This window comes from Bombus vosnesenskii, unplaced genomic scaffold (assembly GCF_011952255.1).
Source record: "Bombus vosnesenskii isolate JDL3184/JDL3185 unplaced genomic scaffold, Bvos_JDL3184-5_v1.1 scf7180000014795, whole genome shotgun sequence".
Taxonomy (NCBI): domain Eukaryota; kingdom Metazoa; phylum Arthropoda; class Insecta; order Hymenoptera; family Apidae; genus Bombus; species Bombus vosnesenskii.
Window position 1 is genome coordinate 729 of NW_022883647.1, and position 17,144 is coordinate 17,872.

Below are 17,144 nucleotides of genomic sequence, written 5' to 3' on the forward strand. Positions count from 1 at the left end.
TCATTTTAAGCATGCTAATGAAAGCATGGTAAGCATGGTAGTGTTCAATCGTTAGAAATATGTAATACCCAAATATGAAATTTGTATTATTTAAGTGTTTCAAAATGTTGGGTATTCCTGGGTGGACACTTATAACTTTTGCTTTGGAAGTTGAAGAAAATTACATTTATGACGTGAATTTTGTAATAAGCCACCTGCTCTATGAGAAAGTCATATTGCGAAAGGCATCTAAACAAGTATGTATTTTTTAAATATTATTGCTTTTATTACACTCACAAAAAAAGAAATAATGTGGTGTTAATACAATGAGTCATAAAATGTTCAAATGCGTTGCGTCAAAATTTTTATGACAATTTTTATATTTATAAAAGCTTTGTCTTGTTTTAATTACATAAGTACATGATAGTTGTAACAAATTTTTGTTCCATCAGTTTTCCGGCAGGTAAAAATCAAAATATACTCATTGAAGTCAAATGTTTTTCAGATTGAAAATTGCAAATTTAATATAATTGTTTTACGGATTCAACAGTTTTCTCTTAGGTGGAATAATTACTTAAAACATATTACTTGTGCTTTTGATACGCTGAGAACCGAAGAAGATCTCGTTGATGTAAATTTAAGCTGCGAAGGAAAAAGGAATAAGAGCAGACAAACTGCTATTATCTGCATGTAGTACATATTTTAGAGATTTATTTAAGGTAAAGTGAAATTAAGAATTTAATAATTTCTTACTGTTAACATATATTTTGTAAATGATACTTATTCTATTTTACGATAATCCATGTCAGCATCCTGTTGTAATATATAATAATAATGTAAAATTCGATGATTTGGCTGCATTGGTTGATTTTATGTATCAGGGAGAAGTAAATGTAGTTCGAGAACAATTGGCTAGTTATTTAACAACCGCTGAACTGCTTGCTGTTCAGGGCCTTGCCGATGGTATAGGAAAAGATAATGATAGTTTAGTAGAGGTATGTTTTTCAAAATTGTTAAATATGATTAGATATTTTCTGCTTAAATTAAAGTAATACAATTGTATCACGTTAAACTGTGTTTCGGGATGACATTTTTATATGACGCAATTTTATTTGATACTAGTGCTTCAAAAAAATAATTAGAAGTCAACAGATCTTGTTGATATATTTGATTTGAACGTAATTTAGTATATTATTTTTACAAGATTTATGTTCCATATACATATACATTTATTTAGTTACTATTCTCTGCTTATTTCATACGAATTTCATAGTCTACAGCCTACTTTATCTATTATGTGTGTAACTTAAAATCATTGGAATAATTATTCTTGCATCAACGTTAATGTACGTGCCAAATAATACGTGCAGTACACCTTCATACGCTATTGATTATTTCCTGTAAATGAAGAATTTTAATATAATGTACAAAATATATAAAATTTAGCATTAAAATTGTCGCACATATATTTAAAAATTAATTGGATTAAAGAATTTTTCAAAATTTCTGAGAATGTAAGGCCAACGTAAGATTTTACACGGAACTAGTTTCCATTTTCGCGCGTAAGACTACGTCATAAAGACAGAGGAGGGGGTATAGACAGCGGACTTCAGACGCGCAGCGTAGACTTCCCTTAGTCATCTTACGACTGTGCTGTGAGGAGGGTGTTTTGCTCGGTGGTTTCAAATCCTTTGTGTGCAGTTGTGTGAATCTCTTCTGTATTGTTCTACAACAAACAGGAGCCGGATACAGGTTGGTATACTTTTTACTTACTCAATAATTAGGTGAAATAATTGAGAAAGCATGGCGAGGACAAAGAAGGGACTTTCGAAAACTAACGCCGACAAGCCAGAAACTGAACGGTTACTAACTTGGATTGACGAAGTTCGCCGCAAAAGATCAAAGTGTCGCCGAAAGCGCAGACGCGATTTACGGATTGAAGCAATGCTGACGTGCGCTCTTTCCAAAGCTAAAAATGATTTACGCATCCGGCGATTATCAGCAGCTTCAAAATGGCAGAAATATAAAAAACAATGCTTGAAGAAGAAGGTATATTATACAAATTATGAGCTCTACAATGGTGAGGACACGGAAAATTCGGGATCGTCTCAACAGAATCCCCGGGAGGAGCCATCGTGTCCTGAATTGGGCAGTTTAGACGATGTCGTGCCTAAGTTGGCAGAAATAAAAGTAACGTTACAACGCTGAAGTAGCGGGAAAAATGCAAGCGATCAGGTTTGGAAGACCTAACTGTGACAAGAGGATTTCTCGCAACGTTTTATCTACCTAATGCGTAGAGATTTCAACAACTATATGGAATCTCGAGCGATTACGGAGCACCGTGTATTACGTCGGTGCTGCAAGAATAGAAATTGCATTACTATCTTGATGTATATATGGATATTTTCTGTTTGCAGTCTCACCGTTCGAGATGGCATTGGGACAAGCGGAGGGAGTTGGTGTTCGCAACGATGCTGAAGCGTACTGCACGCTCGGGGACCCCATGTTCTCCAGTCTCTGCGCCTTTCGTTGGCTTAGTTTATATATTATATTGTATGCATTGGTTTGGTAATATACGTAATAATGAGCGTTCGAAGTATGTTCGAAGAGTGTTTGATCCGATATTTTTTATTTTCAGAAATATATACTTTGCATGTCTTATAGTTTAAAGAAAATTTGTATAGTACATTTTAGCTTGTAGATTTAGTAGTATCGTTTCTAATATTCGCTCCATTATTCTGTACGTCAAGATTTTGTATATTTGCTTAATGTTGATTAACAGTTTTGTAGACTTTAAGAAATGAAATGAAATTAATAAAATTTGGAAAATGTTTACAATTTTTCTGCAATCTTCTAGTTCATATTAATGGCAAAAGTGCTTTTCTGCCCCGCATACTACACATAACAAATTTCTGTCGCAGGCAAGAGACCCGTACATGAACCCAGGCTGTTGGCGGTCATCGGCAACATTATTTGGCCTGTCTGTGTATGAGATAAGGAGCGACGAGAGAGGATTGGTACGGCATAAGGAAGGGGGGAAATGTGTTTCTTTTTAGAAAATCGTGCATGAAGTTTTCTGGCTGACGAATGGGTTGCACCATGATCAAGTTGTACATAAACGTATCATCTCTCCGCGCTTCCGTATCTTGAACATCCAAGCATCAACTAATTCGAAAATCGTCTGACGCGCGAAACTCATAGGCTTATTGTGACGTACTACAGCAAATTGTAGCAAATCTTATTTGGTGGGCTCTAATACCTTTCGTACGTTATCTGGGCAAATGTGTTTTCTCATGTCCGGGGAAGTTTTTTCATAGCTTGTACCACCAGGTTGTATGCGAGTTGTCGAAGCACACAAGACAAGCCTCCGGTGAATATCAATAAGGAGAGACAGCGCTAGGGGTAATGGCCCCTCCTAACGCCAATTCAATAGTCAGGAAATATTAGGACTGGCTAGAACTAGAGAACGAGTGAAGGGGGTGCAACTGAAGTTAATTCATTAGAGAATCCTGGAGCACCTCTGTCATACGCGTCGGGCGGTCATCGTGGAGTTTTAGTCGGTAAGAGTCCGACACTACTCTGCTGTTACGCAATTACTGCAACAGCGGAGTGTCCATGAGGATTTCTCCACGTAAAAAAAAAGAAAAAAGAAAAAAAAGGTTGTATGTTAGTTACTCTGGCTTATCAATATGCTCTGTTCAAAGTTTACCAAGCTGAATACTGTCACAGGCCTCTATCTTCCTTAATAAGAGCTGTAGGGGATCGAATAATGAGACTACCAAAATGTGTACTCGTTAGTGTATTTAAAACAGATCTTGTCGCGAAACGATATTTATACAGACGTTTAGTCACAGTTTATACTGAATCGTTTGCGCTCACGTTCGTTTATTCATAATCGTCAGAAGAAGGTCAAAAGATACAAATTCGTCTTGTTTTACGGTTACATGTAGCGGCGCCATTATTTTGCCGGAGTTCATAATTCCTTACAATACCTCTAAATATTCCGAAGCAAAACAACAACTTGGTTTGAAGCAAATTCTAACTCTTGTGCCGCTACAGAGCTTTTTAAGGTATGGAGTAAATTGAATGCATCTTTGTTGAGTCTAGATGATCCAGAATGGCGAACTACCGCAAGTAGAGCAACTAATCGAAATACTAGACATGCACATATACGTAATATGTTTAACATGGATAGGAAATTGTTTTGAAATTTAACAATCATTGCAATAATTACGTCGGTTCGGAAGTCGTATTACTAGATACTTATTGTAATATCGTAAAGTAATTCGAATTAGAAATCAGTTGAAAATAGAAAAACCGTGTACGTCGTGTTTCTGTGCTTCGTTTACATTTAAGAGTGCCTACGTGACTAAAGGCACGTAGTTGGTAGTTCTTACATAGGTATGAGGGAAACAATAGACAACGTTAGAAGAAGGACGGTTTCGCTACGCAAGGCGAATCGAAAAGTGTGCGTGTTGCGAGAATCAGAGCTAATTGAGTCGTCGAAGAGTAGAGTCGTTAGAGGTATCGAGTCGTCGAAGAGTAGAGTCGTGAGAATTGATAGAGTTGTTAGAGAGAGAGAGAGAGAGAGAGTGTGTGTGTGTTAGATTCGTTGTGACGAGAGTGGTAAAATAACTGTAAAGTTATTTGATATAGATGCGAGTATTGCATTTAGTTTCCGTTAAATAAATATCGTTTCCTGTCCAATTTATATTTGTATATTCAATTTAATATTAATAAATTGTAAGTAATCGGGAAAAGATTTCTATCCTTATTTTCCGATTTTACATTATTTTCACAGATTTCAATTCACTTATTCATTGATTGATATTAGGACAAATGAGGAACTTCGCATCTAATTAGATTAACAAATAAAATGTATTGTTCCTGATAAATGGTATGCAGAATAGTATAGGAAATAGAAGACTGGTTTATATTACCGTTCAAGTGACTGATAGTAGGAAAGCAGTGATGGAACATGAGGCAACGTAATATAAAATTGAATCCCTGAGTATAGCATGCAGATAATATTTTGAGTGTTGACGGAGGACAAAATTATGCACATTCCTTTTTCAATTCCGAGGAAATACATCAACGATGAGTCAGTTGTCAAAACACGATGGAAATTGCTCATTGTCAATTGAACAAGTTTGATATAATTACAAAAGCTTAAGATTTAACTTGAAATTTTTTTGAAGAAATTTATTTTTATTATACCTGATGTCAAGCGCGGTATTAAGTATCATGCTTTTATAACTATTGTTTTAAATATTTTTGTGTTGAAATAATGTCGTTTGGGTGTCTGTTTTGCACTGGAGGAGTACCCGAAATAATTATACTCGTCGCGTACAGCTAAACAGCTACAGGCAGTTGTTTGTATTCCTGGAACGCGTTGGATTCGTGTTTGCATGGTACGTTGATTGGAATGACTTAGAGGTGGGTTACTGGGGGTGCGAGTAATTATGTTTCAGCCAGGATTGGATAGAGAACGCGTTTCTAATGGTCTCTAGAAAAGGTTTCTAATTGGATCGTTATAGATGTCGAATCCTTTCTGCTAAATACGTTTTTGGGAGACATTAAGTTCATAAAGGTCATATTTTTAAAGAGGAGGGAGAGGTGGTATGCATTGGATAAAGGTAACAATTTTATATGCAGGATGTTACGCCACGAGTCTCACCACAGGCTGTATTTTCTAACCGTCGCTCGCGGTCCTACAACGTCGCAGGCGGACCATCTTATCTGCCCGCCGGATCATATACAATGTATCGACGAGAGCATAGTTGTCGCCAAGCAGCGAGCTCTAGAAACGTCGATTTTTGACCGTTACGATTTTCACACAAGAAGAGGTATACGTGATCATAGGCGCGAGCGGTGGCGTGACCCGAGCATAGTGGGGGTCGTCTTCCAAATGAGACAAAGGAATAATCGAAGGGCGATCAGTTCCTTCTGCCGAGTCAAACGTGACACTTCGACAAATCTGACGAGCAAACGAATTTATCTAGAGAGTCCGCAAAGTCGAGTCAAATTTCTGTAATATAATCATCATATTATTGTAAAATATATTATTCTATGTAAACCTGTTAATACAGTGTTACATTCATTAAACGACCTCTGTTATCTTAACCGAAACAGGGGAACGACTATTTCGCGGCGTTGATTAACATAATCGTAGCGAATATTTACGCCTCTCGCTGAAGCGTTTTCCTAACGACCGCGTCTCTCCGCGAACGGTCGTAACATTTGGTCCTTCGAGCCGGATACAGTGGCAAGTGAAAAGTGCACGCCAGTGACATCCACTACCATACAGTGCCACGTGAATCCAATAGAAACGGCAGCAGAAGCGTTACCACTCCAGTGAAGTCAGTAGCGCCAGGGACCATCAGTTTTGAAAAGGCATAACCCTCTTGAAAACGCAAGAACGCAACCACGCAGCCTCACGCCAACAACTAGAGGGTCGACTTCAGTAAGAACACGTCTTACACATTAAACGAGACACACACGGTGACGAGTAACATTTAAACTCGCAACCACAAGGTAAGCTCGTTCACTGCATTCTTTTCACAATCTGCTATACCAATGGAAAACACAGAGAAACTTACCTCCTTGCATCGGAGACGAGGCTTTCAAATCGGTCGATTTACCTTTCTATCGAAACGACTCGATGAATACGAAAAATCTAGACAACCGAATGAGGCCCATTTAACGGCCTATACGACACTACTCGACGACACGTGGAAACAATATCGATTGTTACAAGAGAATTAGAAGATTTAGGGGAGATAGACGACGCGCGCGTTTCCCAAGTAACCGACACATATTACAATCTGGTAATACGAATACACACTCTCATGGATGATACACCAGCATCGTCGTCGAAATCACAAGGCTGCGAGTCATCTAATGTCGCCGAGCCGACATCAATTAAACTGCCCTGAAATTCACCTGCCTACTTTCGACGGTACCATCGAAAATTGGCATTCATTTTACGACTCCTTCTTATCCACTATCGATCGAAGCGAGCGACTTACACCCGTGCAGAAATCCCACTACCTACGATCCTCTTTGACCGGAAAGGCCGCGCGAAGCATACAATCGTTAGATGTCACCGAGTTAAATCATTCGATCGCTATTGACGTTCTGAAGGAAAAATTCGACTGCCACAGTCAAGTCTGCATGCGCCACTAGGACTTGATTTTTGACTATCCGAAAATAACCAAAGAGACACCCGAAGCGATAGATGATTTTCTTGAGACGGTCAAGGTAAACCTCCAAGCGTTAGAAAAACTCGGTGAACCAGTTACCTCAAATGTCGCTCTTATAAAATTATTCACATCGAAGCTACCCTCAGCCATCATTCGCAAATGGCAGCGCACATTGCCGGACGAGAAAATGCCGTCATATACGCATCTGGTAGACTTTCTGAAAACACGGACGAACGGCGACAGGACAAGTTCAGCATCAACCGTGATAAAATGAGAGCCCGATCAACACAAACGTCAGCGATCGAACGCACCGCGAAGTTACGCATTCACAACTACACATAATACGTTGGTGTGTCCGAATTGTCAAGGACAACACGAATTATGGAATTGTGACGTCTTCAAAGCGAAGTCGCCTAAAAAACGCCTTGAAATCGCCAAGAGGGCGTCTCTATGTACCAATTGTTTAGGTAAGGGACACGCTATTACTCATTGCTCCGCCGGTTCATGTCGCATCTGCAGGCAGCGACACCATACATACCTACATCAAGACCATGGTCATAGCAAATCACGACCACGTGTAAGCCGATCATCGAGCGATCGATCACCCAACGGTCGATCTTCGCCTAGTTCACCGACCCCGCGATCGTCACATCGTTCGAGACGCGCATCCACGTCTCCCCGATCGTCTCCGCGAACATCACCGAAACGTGAATCTCGGTTATCGCGAACGACGGCATCGGGATCAAATATATCGTCCAGTCCTAGACGACAAGGAAAACAATGACGTCATCAAACGACCTTGTTAGGGTCCGAACCACAGAAAACGGACTCATTGACCTCGCTTCCTTCTGAACCACTGCAGCACGATTTGTTAGTCACAGCGCAGGTCAACGTATTGAACAATAAAGTTCAACCATTCCGTTGTAGAGCTCTGCTAGACACCGGCTCTAGCATGAACTTTATCACCGAAAAACTCGCTGATTCGCTAAAACTTAACCAACGGAAACGTTAGGTCCCAATCGGAACACTCAACACGTTATCGACAACCTCGAAACGTTACATCACGGCCACGATCACCTCCATCGACGGCACATACGAACGCACCTTGACGTTCCTAATCATACCGACAATATCGCCTTGGGTCCCAGATCAACCCGTAGATCGCTCAATAATACATATACCGAGGAATCTCCAACTAGCCCGGTAAATACCTTCGCTCCTCTGGACACACCGACGATAATTGACGCAGTTCGATATCCTTGTAAACCGACGCCAGGCGTTTCTTGCCTCGTAAAGACGAATCTTTCGAACGGTGTCATTCGCGTTCAATTCGTTTTTCTAGCGAGGGGCCTCGAATCTTTAAACGACGAGAAACCTAATCACTTTCAGACAACTTTCGTTTAAAGACGAAAGAACGTAAAGAACTGGGTTCGGCCTTCTCCCATCTGCGTATCTTTCGGGGAGTCGATTGCGATGGTCATCTCCTTTGTCGGATACGATTCGAATTGGTCGAATAAGCTGGCAAGTGCTAGATCCGTCTCATCTCCTTCTTCCGTCGAATATTAGCCGAAAAATCTTGCCACCGTATTACGCCGAAACATTCGACGATGTTCATTCGCAAGCGATAAAGCTTCGCTACTGTTCGCGATCGGCGCTGCTCTACTACGAAATATCAAATTTATCGCGTAGCCGCGTACACGGGAGAAGGAAAGAGATCGTAAGGGCGGTATTTACCCACCGCGAGAGACAGGCTACGAAAGACGAGCACGAGCGACTACAAAGTTCAATCGGGCTCGATAAAGCTTAACTTGCTCCGCGGAGAGCGGCCATTTGGAATTCTAGTGGCGTGTACGGTGTGCTCGGTGCGTTAACGAGTTCGATCGTCATCGTAAATAAGCAACCAGCGGTCCGAAAAGTCTCGCCACGGTCAAGAAGACTTAAGAAGCCGTTCGCGGAAGATGGGCGGCGCCACCCGCTATTTCTCGGCCGGAAATTACAGGTGACTTAGCGCGGTCTCTCTGCCCCCGCTTCTCTCGACAGACAGAGAGAAGAGGGCGCGGGCGCATCGTAAAATCCAAGCGAAGAGAAAGAAAGAGAGAGAGAGGCGTCGCTCGTCGAAAAAATCAGACGCGATCTTTCGCGCTTTCGTCGACAGTTTCTGCCTCGCCGTTACGTTTCTACCGCCACCGCTGTATTTCGAAACGGAAGGGGGACGCGATTCCGTCTGTCGGCTTTCTTCCTGCACGCTTCGTTGTGCACCGTCGCGCGTATTTAGACGCTGGAAACGAGAATTACAAAAATTTCGTGGAGCAGTTGCTCCAACTCTTCTCGTTTCTCGCCATTGAAGTCGCAGGTGTCAGGTCGCGCGATCGATACAACCCCCGTTAAAGGATCGAAACGGTGTTCGTTTGCGATTCTAGGCAAAATCGTTTCCTATTTAGCGTGAAAGTTGCAATCGTTTCTCTCGTCTAGTTAGCGCGCAAGCTTCTTCTCCTTTCCTTTCACTCGTTAGAAGCGAAATAGTTCAGAGATCCTCGCAGCGTTTCAAACATCCCGATGACTCTCTTCGTTCCATTGTCTTCGTCCCGTTGTCTTCGAAACGTTAATTTATTCGTTCGTTCTGTTCTCTCTCTCTCTCTCTCTCTACCCGTTCTTCTGCTCGCCCATCCACCTACTCGTTCGTTCCTTTAATAGTTTTCTTTTCCGCGACCGCACGTTCGTTTCGCCGTTCGCCAAAGATGCGCGAATTTTTCAAACTTCGCTTTCTACGCTTTCTACGCTTTCTACGCTTTCTGCGCGAACACGGAGTGGCAGATCGTGGAACGGGAGGCTTGTATCCACGCGGCACTGCGATTTAAGGAAACGTATCGTCGGTGGTTAGCTCGACTTCGTAAATAAATCTTTGCCGGATAGAGCTAAATACGATATTCGGCCCGATTGCTCCCGCTCTTTCACCTCCGGTGATTTATGTGAAACCGTGGCCGCTAGCGTGCCCGTACATCCGTTTTCCCGTTCTATCCTTCCCCCCTTTGGGACCGGTCATTTTTTAGCGACTGTTTCTCAAGATTTTATCCGTAATTATCCTCGCTGGATTCGCGAAAATGAACAGCCGTTGCTTGCTGTCTTCTCGACGAATGGTCCCTCGGGGAGAAAAAAGGAAAACATCCAAGTTGGTGAAATTTGTTTGCTCTGCACCGCGAGCGTTTCTTCGACGAAGAAACACGGTTTGCTTTAGCATCGCGAAATTAAATCGAATAAGATTCTTCGTCCTATTATATTCACAACAACGCAGGCCCGCGCGAGCGCTCGCTAACGGCGTCCAGAGCACGTAGGCACCGCGGCGGATCGGTTCCTTCGTTCTGCCGCTGGTCGCGATAAAACTCGGTGTCTTTTTGCAACGAGGTAATTTTTGCGACAGCACGGGACGTTTGGAACGTTGCGAAAAGAAGGGGCGCGCACGCGGACGTTCGCGAGAAGCGAACAGCGGTGGCGAGGGAGTTTCGCGGACGTGGTCGACGGACCGTGAACGATCGCGAGCGCGGAATACGAGCGGAAGGCGGAGAAAGCCCGCCTCGAACACCGACACCGTGATCGCTTCGCTAGGCAACGCCGCGCATCAAAATTGTAAATTTCCGAAGAAAGTCGCCGTGCTCGTTCCCGGGAGAGCAGATCCTTTCGTTTACGTTCTCGCGTACATCCGATTCTTTCGTATGGAGCGTGCCGCGTTTTCGTTTCTCGGCTCGACGCTCGAACCTGGTGGACCCGGCGGAAATTTCCATCCAAAGTAGGAAGCGGCGGCGAGCTCCGACGAAACCTGGTTTCGCTCGGCGTTTCGAGCACGGCGTACGATTCGCGCCACGTCTGTGCTTGGTACCCGGCTTTCGCACGAGTTGGCAGACACGCGTGCAACAGCGGTACGACGCGGTGTCAGCGTTCGCAGAGAGAAGAGGGTAACGCTGTGCGTCGTAGCGTGTCTGTGCGCGACAGCAGCCTGCTTTCTCGGTGATCCGACGACGACGATGATACGTTCGTATCGTATGCGGTACATGGTGGCCTAGGTTTCGGCCGAGGCTTGGCCACCATGTAGACCGAAACGCAGACGGGAGCGTAGAGTGGCGTAGGAGAGGGCGGAGGAGAGAAGGACGGGAAGGTCGGTAGATCGGAGTGGATGAGAGTGGATGAGAAGCGGTCGTTGGAGCGGCGCTGGATGGGGAGAGGTAAGCCCGTGTCGCGCAAGTGTGCGCCGTTATACGTACTCGCGTACATCTGCGAGAACTAGTTAGCCGACGCTTGGTGGTTGCGGCGTCGGGGTAGTGGCGGGCCGGGATCGATTCTGGGACCACACGGCATCATCCTCCAACCGTCAACGACCTGCTCGACCTAACCCTCCCTTCTCGTTCCTTCTCGCTCGTCCACGTTCGCAAAACCTAGCTTCTCCCTCTCGCACCGCTTCATCGCTCCCACCAGCCGTCCGTGCACTCGCCTTCTCCTTATGCAACTCCTCTATCACGGGCAAATAAAGCCTGCATATCCGGCCTAAGAGTAGTCCGATCCCGATCCGGCGCGGTTCCACTCTCCCGCTTCGAGTTCTCGCGTGTGTCGAGTCGTTAAGGATCGCAGGGGGATTCGACGTTCCAGACGTCGTCGTCGCCGCGTCGTCTCGATCGGAGACGCACTCGTCGAGGATTTTTCCGTCGAGATTTCGATCGGATTGCAGCTCGCAGAACGAGGCCGGATTAACAGCGATCGAAATACGCCCGAAGAATGGCGACGCGTTATCATCAGGCTGTCGACCCTCGTAATTTCGGGCCTCGAGGTCCGGTCGTCGATAATATCCGGTAAATCGGCTGTACGAATTCGAATCGTTCGAACCACGGAAAGCAACTCGATGTAAATGCGACTAGATCGGTCGTAGGTAAACGGTGTCTCGTTAACGACCGTTTTAAATAAGAAACCGTCGATAATAAACATGTCGTTGGCGATTCTAGAAACTAAATGCGCGCACAGACGTTACATCCCCTCGATTCGATCGACGAATCGATGTCTTCCTATCGCTACGCAATTTATAACGGCAACGATTTCGAGCGGGTTGCAACCTCGTTGCCGGGGATCGCGACTCTCGACAAAAAAGACGGATAATTCGCTAGACCCACGCAGGCTAAACTAGGGAATCCGCCAGGGCATAGGATTTATCGTCGTTGCCGCGGAACGATCTCCGCGTAAGGTCCAGCGACGCCGAAGGCAAACCCGGAAACACAGTTTGTCCGTATTCTTAAAGAATCGATTCGTCTTTTCGAGAGATTCTCCTCGTTGGCGTAAGCGCAAACGCGCTCGATCGGTTACCTCTATTTTCGTTTTTTTCTCTGGGTAGCGCGTCGAGCGAAAAGCGGGTGTGAGTGGCTTGACGGCTCGAGAGAGTGCGATCGAGGATTCCCGATGTTCTTCTCTGACGGATCGTCGATATACGTAGAACGCGACGAGGTACAACTCGATGCCGCGTCGCGCGTTTCAGAGGATATCAGCCCTTTTCTCTCGCGATCCAGCAAGAAACGACGAGACGAGCGAAGGAGGAGGTGTCAACCTCGACTGCGGTACCTGCGCCGACGACGCGATCCGAACGTAGCGATTGGAAGGTCGCTTTAAGCGTTAATTTGGCGATCTCGCGATCGATCGTGATCGGTGTCGGGATCGGCGTAATACGCGCGTACGAGCGCATATTACGAGCGAAAGACGATTAAAAGGCTTCGCGCTCGTAACCGTGACACTGTCCGGGCATGGTTGTCCTTCGCTCTACGACGCCTGTCGCTCGAGATCCCATTATCTCGAATCGATTATCCAACACTTTGCATCTGCTCCGATTAGTGCAACGTCGAGGAACCAAACAATGCAAGAACGATAAAACATAGGATATATATTAAATGATAAAGGATCGGGGTTTGGCGCTACTTTGGCGGGGCTACTTTGGCGGCTTAAAAGAGGCGAATACGTGGAATACGTCGATCGATCTCTCGTATCGAGGATACAGACTGGCGAGCATAAGACGGATCAAGTTTCGAGCCACGTTTCGAAAGGGCGAATAAATTGGAATTAACGCGGCTCGCCATAGGGCGAGTATACGGAAACCACGGGCTGCGATAATGTAACCCGCGGGATAAAGGCTTCCGCGTACGACTCGACGCACAATTGCCCTTTACAGGGTTCGCAGTGGAAAACGATCTGCGCACAGATCGGGGTGCGGCTTAATGCCAATTCACGGACAAAGGGTGACCGGGGACGAAAAAGAGAGCCACGGGATTCTTGGAGCGAGCGAGTTTCGTGAGAACGGCTGGCTACGCCGTTTCTTTCGACGTTGCTCTTGTCGTGTACAATTAAGGTAAAAATAAGGAACTTGTTAATTTCCGAAAAGGAGATGAAGTTCTTTTTATTTTTTACTCAATTTATACAATTTTTTCGGTTCGCGATGATACGCTTTCGATACTTGGATTAGTTAAGAATTTTTTTTAGACTGACTGGATGCTTTTGAAGGGTGCATTTACATTCTTCCATTCGTTGCAGTGGGAGAAGGTTTTGTTTATACTTAGTGTAAAATTCGGAGAACGGCTGGAGTGATCGAATGCCACTCAGGCGGCTGAGAACGGATGCTGACCGGACGGTCACACGCGATAAGGCGTTCGGAATTTCGGTTTGTTATATACAGCTGCTAGAATTTCGTCTGTGACACTCTCTCGGTTCGGAGATAACAGCGCTGTGTGCCGCCGGACGATTAATAACCGACTCGAGATCTAGATACGAATAAGTATAAAAAGATTGGATCTTGGTTTCGTCGTTCTTACGACCATATAACGCGTTGTAGGACGTGACGATGTGAAACGAAGAATCCCTTCAGAATGGAAAATGCCGCGACACGGAACGACGCGATAGCCGACTTTGATACAAAGCCGAAGGTACTTGACTCGAACGAAGCCGAGTATCGCTCAAGGGAGATCGGTCATGAAGTAAGGGAAAGAGGAGCACTCGTACGATCCTCGTCCCCCGTGCGATTAAATATCGCAGGGGTGCGTTCGACGGAGATCGTAAGAAGAGTCGCGATAAAGCGAACGAAGCAGGCTTACGACTGTAATCTTTGGAGGTATGTTAATATCGCGACTAAACGTCGTAACCCACGAACTCCGGAGAAGAGGGTCGCAGTTATTAATCGGGCAGCGATAATCGCCGGCTCTACGATATCCAACGAATTCATCCGCCTCCTCGTCCGTCGATTCTCCGTCGTTCTTCGATCGTCGTTCTTAATTACGCGTCTCAGGGAGACGAGAGCAACGCGTATCGCCGCCACGCGTCGATCGAGGAGGTATCGATTCGCTGCCGCGACCAGCGTCAAGGGCCGGGCCGACGAAACAACGTTATGCCACGCGTCGAGATTCGCGTTGCTCGGCACCTTTCTCCGTGGGTCACGAAACCGAAAGGGAGGAAGAACACGAGAGATCCGTGAAAAGGCGTCGTTGTTCGATCAGCGTGTGTCCAACGGTAAGCGAAGCGACGAGGACGCGACCTAACAGCAACACGGGCAATTCCTCTTCCTCGGGTTTCTCGTTTTCTGGATGGACGATCCGGTCCCCAGTTTTTGATTCTCTACAGAGAAGTATACAAGTACTTGATTTGCAAAATGATTAGTTTGAAAGATATCTTAAATTTAACTCTTTTTTATTTTATTTTATTTTATTTCTTTTATTCCTTTTTTTTTTTATTTTACTTTTTTATTCTTTTTTTTTTATTATGTACCTTGCAATTCGTACAGCTGAACATTAAATTTAGTATTGTAGGACTTGTGTGCATGGGGAGGAAGGATAAGAGAGAGTTAACAAGTTTTTAAGCTTTCATTAGTTTTTATTCACCTACAGTCTTGACTAAGAATATACAATTCAGTACTAGTATATATAGAAAAATACAAATATCCACATAAAACTGTACATACAATCATACATACGAAACCATACATACAAAACCATACATACAAAACCATACATACAAAACCATACTTGACTAAGAATATACAATTCAGTACTAATATATATAGAAAAATACAAATATCCATATAAAACTGTACATACAACCATACATACAGAACCATACATACAAAACCAGACATACAAAACCAAACTTGACTAAGAATATACAATTCAGTAGTAATATATATAAAAAAAAATACAAATATCCACATAAAACTGTACATACAACCATACATACAGAACCATACATACAAGAATTATTATAATTAGAAAAAAAGAGTCTGGCAATAGTAGCGATTATTCGGGATCGAGGTATCCCAACTCCAGCCAGTATGCTGCCGTATCTCTTGCAGATTCTCCCGGCTCTCGGTCCAGCAGCAACCTTGCAGTTATTGCTTCTCCTGGAGAAGGATCGATGTTGACTAGACCCTCTGTCCGTCTCAACATGGTGAATTGGGCCACTCGATGTCTCTTCCCTTGGATCGGTTGTTCTCGTACACCTGGCAGAACGATTTTTCTAGCCCACGGTGCCATTTTTGCCAAATTACGGGGCAGCAGTCGTATTGAATCGAGACATTGCTCGCTCTCTAACCCCCAATCGATTAGAAAGACGATGTAGCCAGTCATGGTCCTTTGTAAAAGGATGGCTCTTTCCCAAGCGCTAGATTCCTTAAAATCTACTAGCACGGCGACTAGCATGCCTGTTCTTAAACTTTTCGCCTTCGGCAAGTACTCCACGGGATGTTCCATCATCTTCAAATTGAGTGTTTGGGTTATCTTCGGCCATCCAGCCAAACGAACCCACATGGTGGTAAGTGATTCGACTCGAACCACCCGGACGGGAACTCCTTCTCGGAACCGATCGTTTGTCTTTTGTAAAATCTCCATGGCTTTCAAGCTTTCGAAAAAATTTCGAATGTTAATGTTCGACTATACTGATCTACCCAGTTTACGTATCTAGGTCGGATGGTGCTGGCTCCGCCGGGAATCGGACCCCCTTTATATACCAGCAGCACCGACCTTGGAGAGGACCCCTTTTATATATCAGCTGCACCGACCTTAGAGAGGACCCCTTTAAATATCAGCAGCACCGACCTTGGAGAGGTACTCGGTCACCGTTTAAGCTAAACGCACGTTTTCGTTTGTCTTGTTTCACACTTTTCTTGTCCACGCAATATTTTATAGCAGTGTTAACAATATATACAGGCAAAATATATAGTCTATTTTTGATACACAAGTGTCAGATATCAATTATTGCTTTCCGTTAAAATAAATATATCATTATTAGATGCTCTTTTTAACATTCCGATCCGCAACCTTGCAATATTTTACAATTTTTAACCTAAAAATGTCGCTAGAAAATAGAAAACGAAAAACAATTTGAAAAGCACTAGCTCCCTTGAATGTGAAAAATGTGACGTGGGTGTATGTGCTTTGCCCTGCTTTAAAATATATCACACTCAATTGTATTATTAATTATTAAAGCAAATTATTAAAGTTCACGTATATGTATCGTACCTTTAAGAAAAGTTAACATTTAATTATCCAATGTGCTTGCGTAGAGAACAGCATTATCCGCCACATATTGCGGTGCAGTATCGTTTACGCGTAGTTCGCGTCAAACCCTGCCCTACGAAGGAACGTCCCCGCACAAAATTCAATCGTATCTAAGACGTTAAACCGATCCTTTGCAAGTTTGCTTCACAGAGATACGCTATACGAGTTCTTTGATTGATATCCGAAAAGTTTCTTTCTGTTTATGAGGAAATAATAGACGCACAATGTTATTTGCTTTATATCGTTTTGTCGCATTACGTACGATCCATTTTGTTCTATTGAGATAAACACCGAGACATTTCACAGACTTGGTTTCACGTTTGTACGGAGGTGTTTTATTGTAAAAACCACGTTTGCGAAAAAAGACATTTTTCGGACAACCTAATATATTTCATACGAT

The 17,144-nt window shown here is 44.0% G+C and overlaps 1 pseudogene; it reads left to right on the plus strand.

The window, feature by feature from the left end:
* The first annotated feature begins 6,831 nt into the window (after nucleotides 1–6,831).
* Nucleotides 6,832–7,965, plus strand: LOC117240570 (annotated as a pseudogene).
* Nucleotides 7,966–17,144: the final 9,179 nt, after the last annotated feature.